The sequence below is a fragment of the Ammospiza nelsoni genome, chromosome 3, assembly GCF_027579445.1.
Source record: "Ammospiza nelsoni isolate bAmmNel1 chromosome 3, bAmmNel1.pri, whole genome shotgun sequence".
Lineage (NCBI taxonomy): Eukaryota > Metazoa > Chordata > Aves > Passeriformes > Passerellidae > Ammospiza > Ammospiza nelsoni.
Window position 1 is genome coordinate 36,816,612 of NC_080635.1, and position 19,735 is coordinate 36,836,346.

The 19,735-nt window shown below is 37.2% G+C and overlaps 1 protein-coding gene and 1 long non-coding RNA gene across 2 annotated transcripts in view; one reads left to right on the forward strand and one right to left on the reverse strand.

Moving 5' to 3' along the window:
* The window catches only part of BIRC6 (baculoviral IAP repeat containing 6), a 177,975-nt gene that overhangs the window by 131,959 nt on the left and 26,281 nt on the right, over positions 1-19,735 (forward strand). The window lies entirely within an intron of this gene.
* LOC132071517 (uncharacterized) lies at positions 584-3,672 on the reverse strand. The gene is made up of 2 exons (XR_009418130.1): positions 2,605-3,672; positions 584-1,499 (listed from the first exon to the last, which is right to left on the reverse strand). It is a non-coding gene; the product is annotated as an uncharacterized LOC132071517 (long non-coding RNA).

Sequence of the window (19,735 nt, forward strand, 5' to 3'; positions counted from 1 at the left end):
GTTTATTAAAATCAGTTTCTTTTTACTTTTTTCATATTATTCGTTTAATGAATTTTTAATCCTAAGCTCTCAAAAGTAATTTTCATTATAAGGTACATGTGAGATACATTCATGTATACAAAAACTTCTATGGTCTGAGACTATCTGCAGCTCTGGATCTAGTTTAAAGGCATATGTAGCTTTAACTGAATATGTGGAATTAGTTTCTAATTCCACATTCTACTAATTTCAGTAGCCAGATGGTATGTTCTGTGAAGTATGCTTAAGAGTTGTAATTCTGGGCCTCAATCATAGACAATGCAAAAAGGGAAAATTTCTTCAGAACTTGGTCCAGAAAGAGAGAGTAGTCCTCTGGACAGAGGTTAATTAAACCTGTTTTCCATGCCACACTGTGAATCCTTGCATGATATGTTTTACTTGAAAATAAGCATCAGGGTGAAAACATGAGAATTGTATTTGACTTCTTTTAAACACCTTCTGAAAATGATGCTATAGAAAATGTAATTTAAGATTTTTTTCATTTGGAGAATATGTATGAGTGTGTCATTGGAATTATTAATATGTCTTAAAAGAAGTACTAAAATTATTATTTTTTTCACACCACTTTAAAGTATTTTTAATTAGAAAAGCACATTATCAGTATAGCATGATGATTTCAAATACAGATTTAGTAAAGGCAAGAAAAATCTAACCTTTTTCAGCTTTCCACAAGACTGACAAAAATGCTGCAGAATATAGTCAATAGTTAAAATTTTATTTATAATATTACAACTTCTAGTATAACAGCGTTCCTGTTTCCACACTTACTATACATTAGTGTGAGTTATAAGACTAAATTATGGTGGCCTAAAAATAAAAAACCCTTTTGCCTGCTTTCTGGTCTCAGCTATGAAGAGACATACTGCACAAAACCATAGAAAGCATGGGACTTGCTTATAGTTGCTCATAGACTTAGTTTATCTCTTTCTATGTTCTGGTTATTTTCAGTGTTTGGCTACATTTCTGTCTTGCATGTTTGCTGGCAATAAAACAGTGCCATCTCTGATCCTGCTGTTCAGATTTCATCTGTTACCAACGAAGTGTTGTATTTGGTCTGCCTCCATTTACGTAATTTAGCACCCTAGCTGGGCTCATAGGTACACTTTGCAGTCATTGATGCAGCACCCTTAGCCAGACACTTCACTCTGGAATGTTTTTGATGCTCTTTTCAGAGAGTGGTGGGGTTTTTTTGCTTTAAATTTAGAAATCATCCTTACCATTGCAGGTCTTTGCACTTTGTGCTGTGCAATTGATTTTCAAAAATGTCATCAAAGTGTAGTGTAGATGTACACAAAAACAATAACAAATAAATTGAGCACAGTTCCAATAATCCCAAGCAGTGCTAAAATAGATTCTTCTTTTTCCTCTTTCTCCTCTTGCCTTTTTACATCTTCTAGTGTTGTGATGGCAGAGGTCCCCATTTTTCCTGCAAATACCTTCACCAGTATTCTGGCAGCTAGCTAGAAAAAAGAAAGCAAATGGTAAATCTGGTCTGACAAACATGCAAGATTTGGTCTTTTTAAAAACAATTCTATAGTTGTTCACACAGCATTTCTTAATGCTGTGGTTGAGTTGTATTTGTCTTTTGTTTTCTTTCTGTATGAACATGCCTGTGTTAAAAATAAATGTTCTGTAGGTATAGATTTGATAGGAATGAAAAATAGCTTGGTGCTTCAAGCCAGTTAGTATGCCTTAATATAAAAGACATTTGAAATTTAATCTTAAGCCAGTTTATTTGTTTATAAAAGATGGTATTGGTGAAAGCAGGTATGTGAGCATTGTCAAATACTCTGAAATGCCTGGGGAGAATTTATGCAATTTTAGCTTATCTTAAATATTTAACTGCCATGTAAAAAAACCAGTTGAAAATATTCATGCCTGCTATTTTCAAACATGGAAAATATGCCTCCTTAATACAGTATCACAGTTGTTTTTCACCAGGGAGCCCCAAGCACGCAATTGCAAGTGAGATCTTATCCATTTTCATGTTTAACAGATCAGCTTTTGGACATCCATGCAACAGTAAACATTTATTAGAAAATGTCTGTCTCTTCAAATATAAAGGTGGTTGTTATGTATGCTGATCATTGCAGTATGCCACAGCATGGTAGGACTTTTATAGTAGCAACATTCTGTGCAGTATAAGAATTTGAGTAGACATTTACAGATGCATGTATGATTCATTATATTTTTTGGTTGCAGAAATGAAGTTGACAAGTCATTTCTATTACTTAGCTGCTCTTGTACTCTTAATTTGCAGTCAAATATCTTCTAGAAACGTATTCCCTGTAAAATTATGTTCATTGGTGGCTAGGATGTTCATCTTGTATGTAATATGCTATGCTGTTTAGCTTTATTGATCAGAAATTTGATGGGGATTTCTACTAGTTCAGATCACTTCAATTTACTGAAGATACACAATCATTTTATAGTGCAATAGCATCTTTCTCTCCTGGCAAACGGCTTTAATCATTGGAGATTAACGTATTTCTGCTGTGAGTCTAATTAATGTCATCAGCTCGGAACATATCTTACAGAAAGGTTAAAAAAAAAGGTATTTCTTACCCTACATTGCATCAGGAATAAAATGTCATCAGACATGCTTCTTACTTGTCGATTCAGTGGCAAGCCAGGCTTTTATCTTCATGAAGGGGCTGCTCTCCTCTCTCAGACAGACCAGATAGGAGCACGTACAGTTTCTTGATGAAGAAGTTTATCGGTGAAGATAATAATGTTGCAGAATCTTCCAAATGACTGGTGTTTTTTCTCAGTAATCCACTAAAGCAAGTGTAGTCGAAAAAACGGTAAAGCTCTTTCTCATAGTGATCCTCACTGTTGACTAATTCTCATTAAAATTGAGGCTTTTTTTTCCTCAGCTGATGCAGAGCAACAAAATGCATGCTGTTCTGTTCTGTCTTAAAAAAAATACAAACAGCTCCTGGTTTTATTCAGTTATACTTAGTTATTTATTAAGACTTCAGAAACACCCAGCCTTTGATTTACTCTTTGTGGCAGCCGTCTGAAGAGGCTTTCTCACGTTGACATGCTGTAATTCCAAATGCAGCAGACTACGTGCAGTCACACTATGTGATTTTAGTCCAGCCTGAAAAAGGATGAAAAGAGGTCTGCTTTGCTGGCAGGAGTTGGAACGCTGTCACCCACCTGCATTCAGAGCCTCTGGAAAGAATTCCAAGGTATTCTTCGGAGCATTGCATAACTCAGCCAGGCAAATCTGAAGAGAGGAATGACAGTGGCTTTAGTTGCACACTGTGGTGAGCTGTGACATTGATTAAACATGCACTTGGCACTTGCTGAATAAAGAAGGAGCTACGAGGCACCCTTGCAGACAGTGAGTTGCATAACAATGTGCGCTGGCTCTGCTGTTTCATCGGCAGGCCAGGCACATTTTAATCCTGTAGCCACGGAGAAAGTGCAAGTGCACGGTGTAAAGAGGAGCAGAGTTAACTGCTTGGGGTTTTCTGAGCAAGTGCTGCATGACAAATGGTGACATTAAGGCATTCAAGCTGAAACAGTGTTTCTGCCTTTTGTCTTTTTATGCTTTGTTTGATAGGCAATTGTTTCTATGGGAAATAAATGCCTTTCCTCTTTTATTCACCACCCAAAGAATGCAGGTTACCATGTAATTAATGAAAACACTTTAAAATAATCCTGCTCCTATTTCTTAGGAAGCATCAACATAATTTTTTTCCTGCTTCAATCAGAGAGGCAATTTTTTCCTGCCCAATTGGAAAGGGGGGAGAACTCTGTAAAGTCTTCTCCTCCCAGTCTCTCCAGACAAAAAAAAAAAAAAAAAAAAAAAAGAAAAAACAACCCATGCAATTTTAATAGCCTCTGGAAGGAGCTGTATTTCAAATAATTTTGTTCAGTCACTTTGATCTATGAAGGCTACCAATGCAATGTGCTTTCATTGGTGTAGCATAGATTCTTGCTGTGAATGAAGCTGTATTTTAAATATATCAGAAAACTTGTTTTGTAAAAAATACTTGCAATGCCAAGTAAATCAGAATTCAAATGCACAAAAATGTACTTTTGTGTATGTTTTTGAAAAATCAAAATGCAATTAATTAGATTGAGTTTGAACAATAGGAGTGTAACTGGAAAACCTTAATCATTTTCCAGAACAGCATATTTTAGGAGTTACAAGGCATTGTTTGAAATTCACTGTTGAAAAATCTTCTGTAGAGAAAGCAGAAGACAATAAAAGCATTGTTTTGAACTCTTCCATTTTCAACTTAATTTACATTACATTTTTTCTCATTATTTTTCCAAAATGTCTAAGTACATTTGTTAGTTTCTTAGTAACAAACAAAACTGCATATTTTGCATGTGCATTATTTTAATGCACATTTGAAGAAGTACTGTGAATTGTATGGTACTTCTATGTGGTTTGTCCCAAAAGTTATGTTGCCTCAGTAAAATTGTTTGATTCTAGAAGAATTAACTAAGTAGGTTAAATCTCTCCACTATAGGTTCCTTAAATATATATTTTCTATTATTTATATATTGTCCTTCCTTTCAAGCTCTTCCCTTTGTCTGAAAATGCTGCTTCATCTTCAGTTGTTCTTGAAATTGTTTTGTCTCTGTATCTTGAATGTATTTCTGTATTCGTTTGGATCCATGGAGAGATACAAAGCTGGGGAATTTTCAGGCTGCTGTACTGTATTAACGCTCATATGCTCAAAATCAAACCCTCTCCCTTGTGAAAGAGAGAAATTGTGCAATGTGGATATTTTATTTAAAGATTAATGATACATTTGCAACTCCACTGCAGATAACCAGCTAATAACAATGTACCTACAGAGAGCAGCAAAAAAATCCTGCAGCATTTCTTGGCCTGGTTATTACCATGGTTGAGATCTCATCGTGGTCTGCTGTTTTTATATTTGTGCTGCAACTGGCACTTCAGTGTCTGCAGTGAAGCCTGGAAACAAACCTGTCTGGGCTGCCTTTGCACACAGGTGAGGGGCAGAGCTTCCTCCTGCACAGGGTGATCCAGACAGAGCGTTTGCCATGCTCTGACAGTGCTTCTCCCTCCCATCCTGCCGTTGCATTGGGATGCAGTGTCTGTGTGGGCATGACGTGAATGGGCTTGGGAAACAGAAATAAATCTCCAGCACAACACAGTAGGGATGGGGAAGGAGCTGCTTAAGCTGTCAGTGGTGGCAAAAGTTGCTGTTTGAGAAGAAGCAAATAAAGGTTGTCAGACTTAACATTTGTCAGTTATAGGAAATTCAAGGAATTCATCCATGCTGGGTGGAAGCTGGCATTTACAAATAAATTCCTTTTAGCATCTCCAGTGTGGAGAGAAAATTTCATGCAAGATTTCTCACATGAGTGGAGTAATGTAGGTTGATTAGAATAGACCTTGATCTATCCATTATACTCAATATTTAGAAAGATTTTACATTTTGTGTAGAATAACATTAGGTTGTCGTTTTATAGACATCAGTAATAAACCCACCTTTGGTTTGATGTTTTGGGGTGAACATTACATGGTTATGCAGTATGCGGAGTTTGGACACTGGTATCCAAAAACATCCTAAATTTAATTCTGTTACTTCCATCTAGGAAGAGCTTTCAAGCACTTAGTAAGACTTTGGCAACTCCTCAGGAACTGATTTATGTGGTATTCTGAGAGCAGGGCAAATTTGGTTGATTAGAGGTCACTCTGTTCATTACCGCTGAAGTCACTTCTATTGCATGGGAATAGACCTTAGGCAGTACAAATGTATGTCGTATTTTAAAGATATTCATACTTCAGGGGAAGTTGCCAAGCTATCTTGTAAAAACCTCGTGGTATAAATTCAACAATTTACAGTCCCAATCCTTCAGTGATCATTATCCTGCTATATGCTACAGCTACCAGTAATGTGGTATGCTCAGAGCATCACAATTGCAAAAGAAGCAAGCTCTCTTAAGTGTTTGTTGTGTTTTTCCTCATGCATTTTTATGTATTTGAAGAATTTGGATTTTTGTGTATGCTCAAATCATTCTATGGGCTGCATTTTTTCATTAAAATAGTGTGTTTTTACTTAGATCATGTCTAGACTTTAAAATCTATTTAGCTTAAAGTGCTCTAATGAAATCCAAAAGATCAGTTGTCCATGAAGACTTTTTTTTCCCTTGTAGTTGTTCTGAATTTTCCCTAAGATGCAGGAAAGTATTTGAAATTAGGTAGTATTTGAAATGAGGTATTATGTAGGGTAATGTATTCTAGTTTTCTCCTCCAACAACCTCCACGAACTTCCCTTTATGAGGTCTGGTGGCTTTTCAGTTAAACTGTAGAACAATAGAGCAAAGCTGTGTCTCTTGGGAGATGCAATAGTATGCATAAATTAAGATGAACTGGTTGGCTTAGCGTAAAAAAGAAGTGGATAGCCACATTCCTTTTTTCTCCTTTAGTTGTTTTTTTTTCCTCTCTCCTGATAACACAGATACTGTTTTTGTTTTTTTTTTTTGTGGGAGCTGTTAGCCTATTTTTTATGATGCAGATTGATGTGTGATGCCCTTGAGTCAGCAGTGATAAGCATGGCAAGGTTTCAAAGTATTTTTTTACTCTTCTGCTGAAAAAAAGAGGAAGAACTCAGGTCCTCCATGTGAAGCAGCAGAAGTTATTTTTATTTAGCTTTCTTACTATTCTCTTTCATGGCTCTTTCATGTATTTCAGCTCAGCATTGACTTGATGATTTTGGCACTTCAGCCATACACTTCATCTTGTTTTCCTTCTGAGTGAGGAACTTCATTGTCCTTTTAGCTGTTGTCTGGGGGTTTTCCTGATTTTGTAACTTAGATGCCGACCCAAAATACCCTTGGAAAAGATCAGAATTCTCTCATAACTAACTACAGAAGTTTCTCCAGTCAGTTCCCACCTGTCAGTTTTCACTTAGCAAAAATGTTCTTGTTCCAGTTTCTCCCCCTTGCTCTGAAAATAGTTCTGCATTAAGAAGTCAGTTAAATGAACGTGAAGTAGTACCACTTCTTCTGCCACAACTCTTGCAACACCAGCTTCTCTTGGTACTGGTCAAGCTCAATTCCTGTGACCATGGGCAGAATGGACACTGCTGTTTTGTCAAGAAAAGTACTGAGTTTGACAATTGAACAAAAGTTTAGAAAAAACAGCCTTTGGAAGGTGTCACATGACATGTCATGTATTTGTTAGGAGAGAAGTATTTAAATCACTGTCTTCAAGTGCTGAAGCAATTCAGAAGTTGGTGACTGATGATTAATGTTCCTGTGATAAAGGTGAGGATTTCAGCCCCAGCTGAGTGTGGTGACCTTCTGACACTGGGCAGTCTTCATTTTTCTCTTCTTTACTTATATCAAAGAGAATCTCTTGTATGGGTATTGTACCTTTCCAAAGTGGTTAGTAACTTCTGGAGTGCTTCAGTTCTGATTCAGTGCTGTTCTCTGCAGTTCAAGAGAGGTTTTTTAATCAAGGACAGCAGATTTTTGAGACTATTCCTTCACAATGTTTGACTGTGGGCTTTATGCTTCTGTGGGAATATTTCAAATATCAGGTTTTTGAGTTCTAATCTTCATAAATTTTGGTGTGTTAGAGGAGTCCAGTAAGTGAATATTGAGACCTGACAGGACAAGCAGAGTAATGAGAACTGATTGTAGTCCAGGAGGGTGGCTCTCACGGAACTGCAGTACCACAGCAACTTCTTCTTTCTCCTAAGTCCTTAAAGCATCTTAACCATCTGAGAAAGAACACATCTTGTCTGATTTTTCAGATGACTGATCTTGAAAAACAAAACAAAGCTAGAGATTACTGCACTCCCAGCATCTTTTGTTTCTTACTTCTGTTTTGTTATCTTTACTTGGAAATAGTTTTGAAATAAGAGGATGAAAATATTAGCCCACAAAACCTCTTATTTGCTATTGCAAAAGAATGTGAATATATGCTTGTATTTTCAAAGCACTTAAGTAGCAGACTGTTTTCTATAGATACTGCTTTTGTATTAGAACTATAACAGAATTTTTTTCAATGTCAAAACTGATTATCCATTTGACTGGTTGATAATATAAAAGATTTATGAAAGAACAAATAATAAATTTGTAGTTTCAACTCTACTGAAACAGAAATTGCAGAAATTTGTTTTAATTTTTAAGGAGTAATTATGTATTGAAACATCATGGCAATGGAATCTTTGAAAATTAGAAACCTAGTTGTAGGAATGAAGTAGCTTAAATTTGATTTGTAATTGGGTACTGGATTGCATGACAGATAAAGCACTTGCTCTTTTCAAGACTGAGGCTTGCTACAAAGAGCTAATTGGAGGTGTTTCTTTTCAGCAAATTGGTATTTAGCAAAGTTCACTGAGACACTGGAACTTTGCTTCAATCTTTATCTGTTCCTGTACTGCACATTGTTTTATACGGCTTATAAACATAAATTCATGAACTGGCAGATCTTCATTGATTTTTTTCAGCTGGTGGTGTATTTTGCAGCTGCAAGTACAGAGAGAGCATTCCTCAGACTAGCTTGTGACCTCTGGCCCCCCTCACTTGATCATAGTGAATTAAAGTGCCCATTAAATTTTCAAGAAGGAAAGGATTTTCATGGTTAAGATACTCAAGAAATATCAGGTGAGAAATAGGAGGGGTAAAGATGAGATTTCGGTGGGGCTTCTCACATCCCACATTGTTCTTCCTTCTGCTTCTCATCCATGTATTTTTTGTCCTGCTGCCTGAATGCTAGAGTATTTTGCTGTGGAAGCAAGAGTGGGGTGGGGTTTTTGTCTGTCACTTTTTTTTTTTTTTGTGAGCCTTAAGTAACAGAAGTTTTTCCAATTGATGGCTGAGCTTCTGAAGGTACTGTACAGGACAGTCCTGAAAAGCAAAGTAAACAAGATTTGTTCCTCATCTGAGACCACTATGGATTTGTGGACCTTTGTGGTTGTTGCATAATATCACTGTCTTGAAAGCAACAGACTGCTGTATTTATATCTGCCTGTCAAGGACCTGTAATTTTTTACTATTCCCCTTTGGATCCATATAGACATAACTTCTGGTACTAAGAAATACAGATTTTTTCACAAACCTTTATACCTTGCACTCCAGTGTATAATATGTCTTATGTAAAAGGAAACTAAACTATGGTGTTTGCCTTCCTGCCTCCTGCAGATGAGTTTTCTTTCAGGAAATACTGTTAGATGCTGATCCTTGATACAAGGATGTATAGAAGCTAACAAATCATACATGAGATGCAGCTGGTGTATGTTTCATTCCTAAGATTGGTTTTAATTGCTCTCTTGAGAAATAAAAGGCCTGGGTCGTAGCCTTCAAAAGTGTCTGGGTTTGGCCGTGAGGGTTGAGTAAAATTCCTTCTGCCAATAGACTGTCACCATCTTGTTGTGATGGCTCTTTACTTTTGGGAGAACAGTGCAGGCCATTGCCCTGCCTGTTTGAAGGCACAAGGCAGTGAAGTTTAGTCTGGAGGGAGCCTATCCTTAGGTTTTCTTGGGCCATTCATCTCATTGCTAAGGCTCGGGAGTGCTTCACCCAGGAGTTTGTTTTTTCCCTTCATCAATTGGAAGCCAACACTGATAACTGTATTCCTGCTCATATGGGAAGCCTGGGAGTCTATAAGTAATGGATTGGTTTCCCCTCTGAGGGTAACTGGTGAAGGTGTCCAGCCAGCCCTTTAAAATTTGAGATACTGCATCTTTCAAAATTTCCGGAAGAAATATTCCCAGTCCTACCATTTTTTTCTTATTTTACTTTAGTTATACAGTGCATCTCAAGTGGTTTCATATGGACTTGGTAATTATGGTTGGGAATATGAGTGGATGTGTGAAACAGATTGCTCTGTAGTGCCACATGCAACAAACATTCACAGATTTTGCTAGAGGCATTAAGAATTAATTGTAAAAATTATGCCTCATTACTAAAAGGCTCAGTCTTTTTTGAAAAGAAAATATGACTTCAAAGAAGAGTGTGACACCACACTACATGTCCTACAGTCACTGTATAGCAGAAATGTCCACTGTGCGTTCTTCCTTTTTGTAACTCTTGTGCCTTCCTGGTGAGATAGAGTAAACAGTGACAGGACGCGAATGTTTTAAGGTACGCAAGAGACCTCTGAAAGAACTGTAAGTAACACATTTTCAGTTTTTTGTGTTTCTCCATAGCTGTGATTTTCCCAAGTAGTGGCAGCACAGTTAGATAAGCTGCAAAAAATTTCCTGGCTACAGAAATACCTTTCTGACTAAAGAAATGCCTAACAATCCCTTTCTGTTCATGTGCAGAGCAGATTGCCAGGGGTTGTCCTAGACATCTTTGCTTTGCTTTTCCTAAGAGCAAGCTCACTGTACTTTCAGGGAACAGTTTCGTCATCTGGGATGTGTGGCTTGATGTGCATTTGAAGAACTTACTGAAGTGAGGGCTGACTTTCATTTTCAGCAGTTGAAAGTCTTATTTATTTAGTCAAGTGATAGGTTTCATTTTCTGGACAGTAACAACCTTATTTGTCATTTATTTCTTTTGTGTTCTTTTTTCCTCTCACGTTGTTGAAGATAAAACATTGTAAATGTATCTGGTACTTCCCATATTGTTATGCAGACACTTCCCACTCAGAGTATTTCCTTTCTTACTATCCTCTGAGGATATTCTTAGTCCTGAGTACAAATCCAAGAAAATGGATCCCTGTGGTTGAAGGAAGTAATCTATGGCAAATTATTCCAACACATTTTTTATTATGGGATTTGTATCCTCTTGTCCTCTCTAAAGGACATCAAGATAACGCAGCTTATTAACAAAAGAATGTTGTATTTCATTTTGACTTATTTTTTGTTGCTCTATTTTTCTATTCCAGAAGTCTTCAAGATGTTTCTTCCTACCATATATTAAATTGTTTTATCTATTTACCACATAAGACCTATCTAAGGCACTTTGAATATGCAGTAAATACAAAGGGTTACCTCTCATTTAACTTGCACTCAAGGAAGGTGTAACTTTTAGTAAACACACAAAGAGCATGCTGAAAAGCCTGTCTTGGTATTTAAAGAACCGACTATTCTCTGAAAAATACACAGGAGTGATAAAAGTTCTGTTTTGCATATGCACAGTGGCTCTGCTATCTTGGCCAAGCAAAATAGTTAAAATTAATTAAATATTGAATGCAGAATGAGATGCTTAAATAGTCTTCTTTCTGTCCCCTGAGGACATGATCTTGTAGGTGTGCTCACACATACGGGAAAAATAAAGCACAGCAATCACACATCCTTTCATTCCAGTAACAGTCTTGGTATCCTCTGCTGACAGAGCAGAAGACCCAAATTTTGGCCTTTTTCCATCTGCTGAAGTAATAGTTTAAAAACACTCTACAACTCCATTATCTAATTTTGAATTTCTGCATCTATTTCTGCAGCATGTGCAGTGAAGTGGCAGGTTTCCATCTTATTTCCGATTCCTATCTTATTCTAAAATACTAGTGACTGTTTTATGGCCTGGAAGAGGTAATGCTCACACTGAGGACCATTTCAAGGTGGCTGCTTGCCTACTCCTTTGCCAAAAATAGTGCAATCACTATTCCCTTCTCCATTGCAGGGATGATGAAAGCCAGTGTAACTTTTATTAAAAAATCCTGATCCACATTCTAAGGGTAGTGATACCTTTCCTTTCATCTCTGTATAGTGCTGCACACTTAAAACACTTAAGATGACGTGATAAGCAAGCCTCCGCCTCCTTACTTATTTTGAACTTATTTTTACTTTTTTTTGAGAAAGGGTTTGTCTGCAGAATATTTAAATCTTGTATTTTTCTTTGCAGAAAATATTTCTCCTCTTTTTCTAAGTAGAAGATGAATTTGACACTTGTAGCTTACCTTTATTATTAGATTTATTTTAGTACATTGACCTCAAATAGAAATCATTGCTCCTCTCTATCTTACTAAATGCCATAGTGGGTTGTATTAGCAATAAGTTTTTTGTCATCCCTTAACCAGACAAACAACTTATTCTCATGCAGTCTGAAAGCCTGTCTTTGTGTATTTCTTCACATTTTTCTTATATTTTTTAAAATGTTTTTTCTTTTATTTATGCCCTTCTCCATATTGTTCTTTATTTGTTTGTTAATATAGAACGTTCCTGGAGCTTTGATGCTTCCAACAACACCAATTGTTTTCTAGATTTCAGTGCAAACTTGATTTGGTTAGAGCTTTATGCTTTACTGGAGTTCCTCCATATTTTGTTGTTTTTAAGAACTGGTAATGGGTAAATCCAGCTTTCTTTCAGAGGAAAGGTTATTAAAAGTTGTGATGGGGTTGGATCCCATGGCAGTTTGTGCTTACACTTCAGTACTTTGCTCACAGCCTTTCTACACTGATTTCTGCTGGGCCATTCTTAAAATCAACCAACCAATGAATACACAATTTTGCATTTTTAGATTTCATTAATTAATTTTGCTTGATTATGTATTCCCAATCATATAAGATTCCTCTGTAGACTGCAAGAAGAATCTCTCCATTACCTGACCACCCTTTCAGGTTTGTTTGGCGTTCTGTTTAATGGCACAAAGTGATTCCTAGTGGATTCTATTATGAGGGACTAGAGTGCAGCATTAAATGGTAATATCTCCAAAACTGGGGATCATGCATGGCTTTAGCAGACACTTATGCTTTAAAACCTCACTTTGGTTTTCATGACTTTTGTACTGTTTCAGTTTCTTTTTCCCATCCTTTCACATGCAGGAAATTGCGTCTTGTTTATTGAACTGTACATACTTGGCCTGATGAAATAATGCCTCGCACTTCTTCTGGCGAAGGGTTGTTTTTGGATTCATGGATACATGTGTTAAAAGTGTTGTTTGACTTGACTTTTAAACAGAACTTTCCTCAAAATACTCAGTTCCACCAAAATCAGATGTTCTTTAAAAAATAAGCCAGCCAGTAATGGCTAAGTGCTCTAGTTTTGAGTGCTCATTACTACACTACGGATGACTGACCTGAGCAGTGCCTTTTGCCTGTCTAATTGAGCACATTTCCTTTCCTCTTGCAGTTACTCTTTTTTTCCCCAAGTTTCCTAGAACGCACAGTAATAGCAATGCCAAGACTGACCAATGTTGTTAGGCTGCCACTTTATCACCAATAGTGGACAGTAAGAGGGAGAATATAGAGATGGGGCTGCCATGCAGATGCTGCTTTGGTATTGCTAGTATGTTGCCAGGGGTGGTGTCCCCTCATTTATTAGCCCTTGATGGCCTGTTCTTACATCAATTTACCCAATTACTTTTGAACTTGTGACAATATTTACTACCCTGACATTTAGTGCTAAGCTTTTCCAGACCTTAAAAGTGATGTATTGTGTAGTGTATGTTCTGATACAAATGGCATTATTTCTTCTAATGGTGTGCCCATTCCTTTGAACATATTGATCAGTCCAATTCTATGCACTTTTTTTAGCACTCATAATTTAAAAGCAATGTCTTTATGATACCCTTCATTAGTCACTGAGGCTGCAATTTCTTTATTTCATTTTAGATAGTGCAGCAGCTCATTCTGTACCTTGTGCTGTTTAGTCACCCTTCTCTCTCTTTTCCAGGTCTGTCCCATCTCTTTGATAAAAGGGGCAAATGCACATGGTGTTGAAGTGATACTAATGATTGAATGCAGCCTCAGTAATTAATTTATAATTTATTATCAGCTTTTTTAACATTTGACCTGATTTTTTTGACTGCTAATGGGCTCAGTGCTGACAACAGAAGGACAAAATTTTCAAGTTGTGTCTGAACAATAATAGTAATAATTTGGAGCATGACACTGTACCCATCTTAAATTCAGAGGCCCACCCTTCTTGTATTGTTTTTCTGCTCTGACGTTGGCTTTGTGACTCATGGCCTATAAGCTGCTTAACACCTTTCTCCTGCCTCATCATTCAAGGGATAAATCTCTCCTGATGTCATCTTTCTTAGTACTGAAAACAGTACTGTGAAAATTCTGATGTTATTACTATTTTAAAATAAGTGAAGAAGAAGTCAAGTTAATTAAATTACTACAAGATGACAATATTTGGAAAGCTTTTGTTTTATTTTTACTCAAAGGCTAATGTTTTCTTAGAGATCTGATTTTGAGCTGCTCTATGGGCAATCTCTTTCTCTATCAAAGCAGAGCAGAGCACAGCGTGTTAATTAGGCCTATTATAAAAGAGGCTTGCCCTGGGTTGATTGTGAAACAGAAAAATCAAGAGGCAGCAGAGCATGACGTATTTGGAACTGACACTATTGCCTGCAGCAGGGACTGCATTCATACATCATATGTTTGCAAAGATGCAGCAAATGAGGGCTGAAGAATGGCTTCAGTTTTAAAACATTTAGCAAAAGGGTATGTGGCCCTGTTGCAAAAACAGAGTGCCTCACTCGTGCTTGGCAGTATATGTGGCCACAAGACTCTGTCTTCTGAAGGTTTTAATTAAAAATACAAAATTAGTGCTTCCTTTTTTTGGGTTTTTTTTTGAACAGTGGTGTTCATAGCAGCTGAGAGGCTTTAATATGATAATGAGATCCTGAAGTCTTTAATGTGATCATGGCTATGGGTGAATAACATACTGAGGCATCAAAAAAAAAGTCCTCACTGATCACTAAGCATGTTTTAGAAATTGTGTAAAATTGACAACTTTTGGATCTTATTTTTAATTTTTTTGGCGGTTTAAAACCTTGAAATAAAAAAGAAAAATGTAGTGCCAGGTGAATGTGGTACTGTAGTCGTGGTCTTAACATTAGTCTTAAACTTTAGTAAGTAGCAGGGTAATAAAAATGTCTCATTTTACTTTGAGCTTCTTAAGCTGATGATCCCATGTCTTTTAAACTTTATTACTATGAAAGAAAAAATAGGTTACTCAGAATACATAGGTATTTTCTTGGGGTTTTTGCAGGGGAGACTTGGATACACTGTAGTAAATTTTGAGCATTTGTGCATTATATGAATAGAACAGTTTTATAATATAGTTACTCCACATAACTGGTATTTATCTTTCACATTGCTTAAAACTGAGGCAGGGTTAGATGGCTACTTCAGGATGAGTATTTAACAAAACACATTCATCTTCTCAGGAAGATGAAACATCTTACTGAAACAGATCCAAAACAAAATAAGAAATGAGATTTGGAGGCATCTCTTGGGTCACTGGAAACTTTATCCCATGCAAGAAGGAGGCCTTCCTTATATTTCTGGGGTTTCCGTATGGCTTCTCTCCTGAACACATTTTTCTTTTCAGCTACTTCCTTTTAATTGATCATTCATTATCATCTGTCTCATATTTGCAGTGGTAGATCTCTTTGACAAAAGAAACAAAAGGACTGTAGTTTTGGAAGAGTTTCCAGTTGCTGCTGTGGCTGCCAGCAGAACCTTCTTTCCGTCAACAAAGGCAGAGCATCGGTCATGTGTCTTGGTCCAAAGTAAAACAAGATTGTACAGAAGAAAAATACTTCTGTGGGCCTCTAAAATGACTGAAATTCAACAAGTCCTTAAATAATAAGTGCAGAAAATGAGAAGTTACATACAGGAGAGTATAAATTGAGAGTATATATAGACAGCTTTTGTCAGAGCCCAGAAGGAAGGAGGTCTGCAACTGGTACAGTCATAGCTGTAAAACTGGTAAAGGTGTTGATTTTTTATTTTTCCTCAAGGGGCTGTTTGGGGGGTTTTTTACACCAAGTTTATAGGCTCCTTTGGGGTAGGAATTACTAATACAGTGACAGTGAGAATTACAGTGGGGAAGACCTTGACACTAGATGCAAGTAAATAAGAACTTTTCATCATTTTCTTACAAATTATTCTTCTGTATGAGTCTCTTTAATTTGCTGCAAAGTGTGAAGATTTTTTTTTATATAATGGATACACTATATTAATAGTTTGCCTCATTTTAGAATAAATGTGCATGTTCTTTGTGATGTTTTAAATATACTTTGCAATGGAAATAATCTTTTTCATAGCCAGTTAAGTTGAACTGAGGATGTTAAATCAATTGCAAAAAAATTTATTGCTGTTCAGTACTGCCTATTTAATGGGCCATTAGGCCTGGCTATTCTTTGTTTGAATATTGTATAATATTAAAAGAAAGGAAAGGAGTATTAGACTCAGTTGGGTCATTATCTTGCTACAGATATATATGAAGTTTAAGGTGATACCTTGATCCTGTGGAACTACCTGCCCATATCCTTTTATTTCATTATATTAAGGTTGTAACTGGATATGGCTAGTCTTAGATAGTGGTAAGAAATAGATCTGTATTAGTGATGAACAAATATATCTGTGGAAAGCAATTTAAATGTTCTGAAATCACACATGATCATTAAATGTTAATCAGTTGCTTCCCAGGAATAAGCTGGCTTAGGTTAAAAATTCTCAAAATGCCTTAACATCCCATGATATTTAGGCATGTGAAAGACTGCAGTTTTCAAAAGACAGGATGCTCAGCAGTTTGTGGAACTCAAAAACTCCTAACAAAACTTGAGTCATATTCCTTTTCCTTCCACCCAAATCAGACTTATTGTTACTAGCATAGAAGGGAGCTTTAGTTTAATGAAATCTCTGTTTTTTTACCTATTTAGCCTTCATTCAGCATCTTTCTAAGTTGCAAATATTGTGGCAAGAGACTGGCTGAATTCCTCTAAACCATGAAATTTTTTCCAGATGTTTGTCATCCCTACCTGTCTTAGCAAGTGGCAGTGACCTTACTGAGGTTTCTGCTTTTCAAAGTACACAGAATAAATTTAGACCTGTGGTACTTTTTTAATGTGAATTGTGAGTAAATATGGATGCTGCCTGTTGCCCCTGAACTTCCTTGCTAATTATCAGGGACAGTAAGAACACTGATCAATTTTTTTTATATGGATATGTCCATGCATAATTGCTTAATTAATAAAACAAGGTTAATAGAATAAAAATGCTACTGTTAACAGCTATGTGTGGTACCACTGGTATTCCAGCCTTTAAGGGCACTACTGTCATCATCTGGCCACCGGCCCATGGTGCTGTTGCCTGCTGTTCTGTGTCACCTCCTGCCCTGCTCTGTCACCCTGGGCTGTCACAGCTGCCTCCAGGCCCCAGCAAGGGGCTGTGATGGTGTCCTGCAGCCGCCTGCTCCTGCTCCAGGTTCAACTGCAGGTTTTAGCCTGTGCTCTGCTTCATGCTCTGCTGGCTGAGCTGCTTAACTGCTGGTGTAGCCAGCAGGTGAGACCTTGATGTGTATTCACTCAGTGCAGTTTGAGGATCCCATGGCATGTGGGGAAGCAGCTTGGGCCAGGTGGTGCAGAAGCCAGTTCCCAGTTCCCAGCTCTGGTGTTGGAGCCTTCTCTGGAACACCACCTTGTCACCAGGCAGACCTATCCTGACAGCCCTGGTGACAAGGTGGACAAGGAAGCAGGATAAAACCTGAGTGCAAATCCCTGCCTTGAGTATAGAAATTAAATAATGTAATCTTTTCTTTTGGTGTAAGTATGTGTCACAGAGTAATCATTTGAAGAAGTGCTCAGGAAACGCAGCAGAAGTTCAGGGGGGCTCTCTGGGGCAGCAGTTCTGTTTGAGAGTCAGCAAGGGGGAGCTCCTGTGGTGCTGGGAGCTGAATATTCCTCAGCACTTCACTTACCCACAGAATCAGGGAGCTCCAACAGCACAAAAATGGACAGATGTGACAGCACAGCTGATGGGAGCCTGACAGCCAGGACACTCTGAGTGTACTCAGTGTAGGAGACTGAGAGCCCCAAATGGAGCTCTGGGTAAAAGGTATCTGTCATTATCTAGTAACTGTTTTGTCCTTGGGATAACAGACACTCATGGATAAATATCCATCTGTCATTTTTACAAAGCCAAGAATGTTAATCTTCCATTTTCGTTCTTAGGAATGCTGTGTATGTGCAGTTTGGTATGCTTACATGCATGCCCATATAAATCAAACACTGTTAGAGCCTTCTTACACAACTGAAGTACCCATATAAAAAGATTCTGACCTATTAAATATGTCCTAATAGTGTTCAAATTATAGGTCTGCTGTAAGCAGAAGTATTTGTTTTTATTTCATGGTGTGTTGGATTTTTTTTCCTATAAGAGAAGCTATCATATTTAATTCAGGTAAAGTGTTATGATACACCTTCATTGCTCAATTGAGTCAGACAAAAAAAGCTGGATATGTTCCCAAGGGAGTACATACTTTGAAGAATACAGTGGTTTACTTTTAATACATGTTCTTCACTGAAGTATGTATTTGCTTGAAATCCAGATTGTTGGCATCTTAATTGGCCAGATACCTGTATGTGAGGACAGTAGTCCAAAAGTTCCATTGCTTTTATTTGATGGAGATAGACATTTTAATTTGCAGGTTTGTATTTTATGTTTTAATTCATGTTTGTATATTTCAATTCAGTTTCCTTAAAGGACCTTGTTACAGGATCAAAACTTTTTTTTTTAATTTAAAACTGTAATTTATATTTCTGAAATACATAATGATATCTGAAGGAAAAATCTTAATTCAGAAATCCTGACTAAATGTGCTGCAAACACTAAAAGCAGCAAGGACAGTGATGGAGTTTAAGTGGCACAGCCTGAACTGAAGTTCTACTTGGATGTGTTAAACCTCTCTCAGTCCAGAAAATTGCTGTTGGGACATCTGTAGCTGCAGCTGTCACACCAGAAAGAGGTGGACAGGTTAGCTAAGAGTAGATCTGGGCCAGGGGTGTAATTTACAAAAGAGTATCCTGTTGTCCTAGTGGCTTAAATATAGTGTCTTAAAAATTACCTAGAGCTCAACAAACTGCTCAAGTCTTCTTCACCTCTTTCAGAAAGCAGAGCTGTATCTGCTCTGAGCATACACTGTAATCAGTTTGGCATTCTTTCAACTGAAAGCAGGCACAAGGAGTAGGTGAACTGCCAGATAAAGATAACAAACAGTAATTTGACTATTCTGGGTTCTTTCCAGCAAGTTTTTCTGATACTTATCTAGATATCCAGTCTTGATGAACATTTTGGGGCTTTAGATTGGGGATGGAAGGTAGTTGAGGCATTTTGGGCAGAAAAATACACTTGCATGAGTCACAATTCTTAGTAAATATAATAAAGGAGAAAAATAGGATAAAACACATAATGGTACCAAAAATTGAGTTTCACAGAGTCTGGCATTAAGGTAAAAGAAATTAGTAGTTGTTCCCTAAAAGGTTGTTTAAATTGAAGCCAAGCAAATGCATTTCATTTGTTTCACATGGGAATTATAGCAAAGCAGTGCAAGTGAGTTGGATCTGCTAAAACCAGGAATCTCTCCCATCTCTCTGGAAAACATTCCCACTTGAAAGTTATGTCAGTTCAGTTCCCTTCATGATGGTAATTTTGAACTTAACTATCCATTTAGCAAAGGAAAGGGCAAGCCAGCATTGAAGGATTTGGAATTATGTATTCTGGTCTCATGAAAATTTCATGGTTAAGATAAATAAATAAAAGGTTTCCAGAGTGAAATGCTGTGGTTATCTAAGAGGTCACATCTCTCCCTCACTCACCATCCTCATAATAAACAGCTATTGATTAAATTGAGGAGCCACTTGGTCTTTAGCACTACAGGTGGGAGGTGGTTTCTGGCCAGGGCTATGGTAGGATGTATTTTATGCTTGCCCTTTTTTCACCACCCTCCTTTTCTTTTTTTTTTTTTTTTTTTTATGTGTGTGTGTGTTTTGGGTTGTTTTTTTTTTTAAA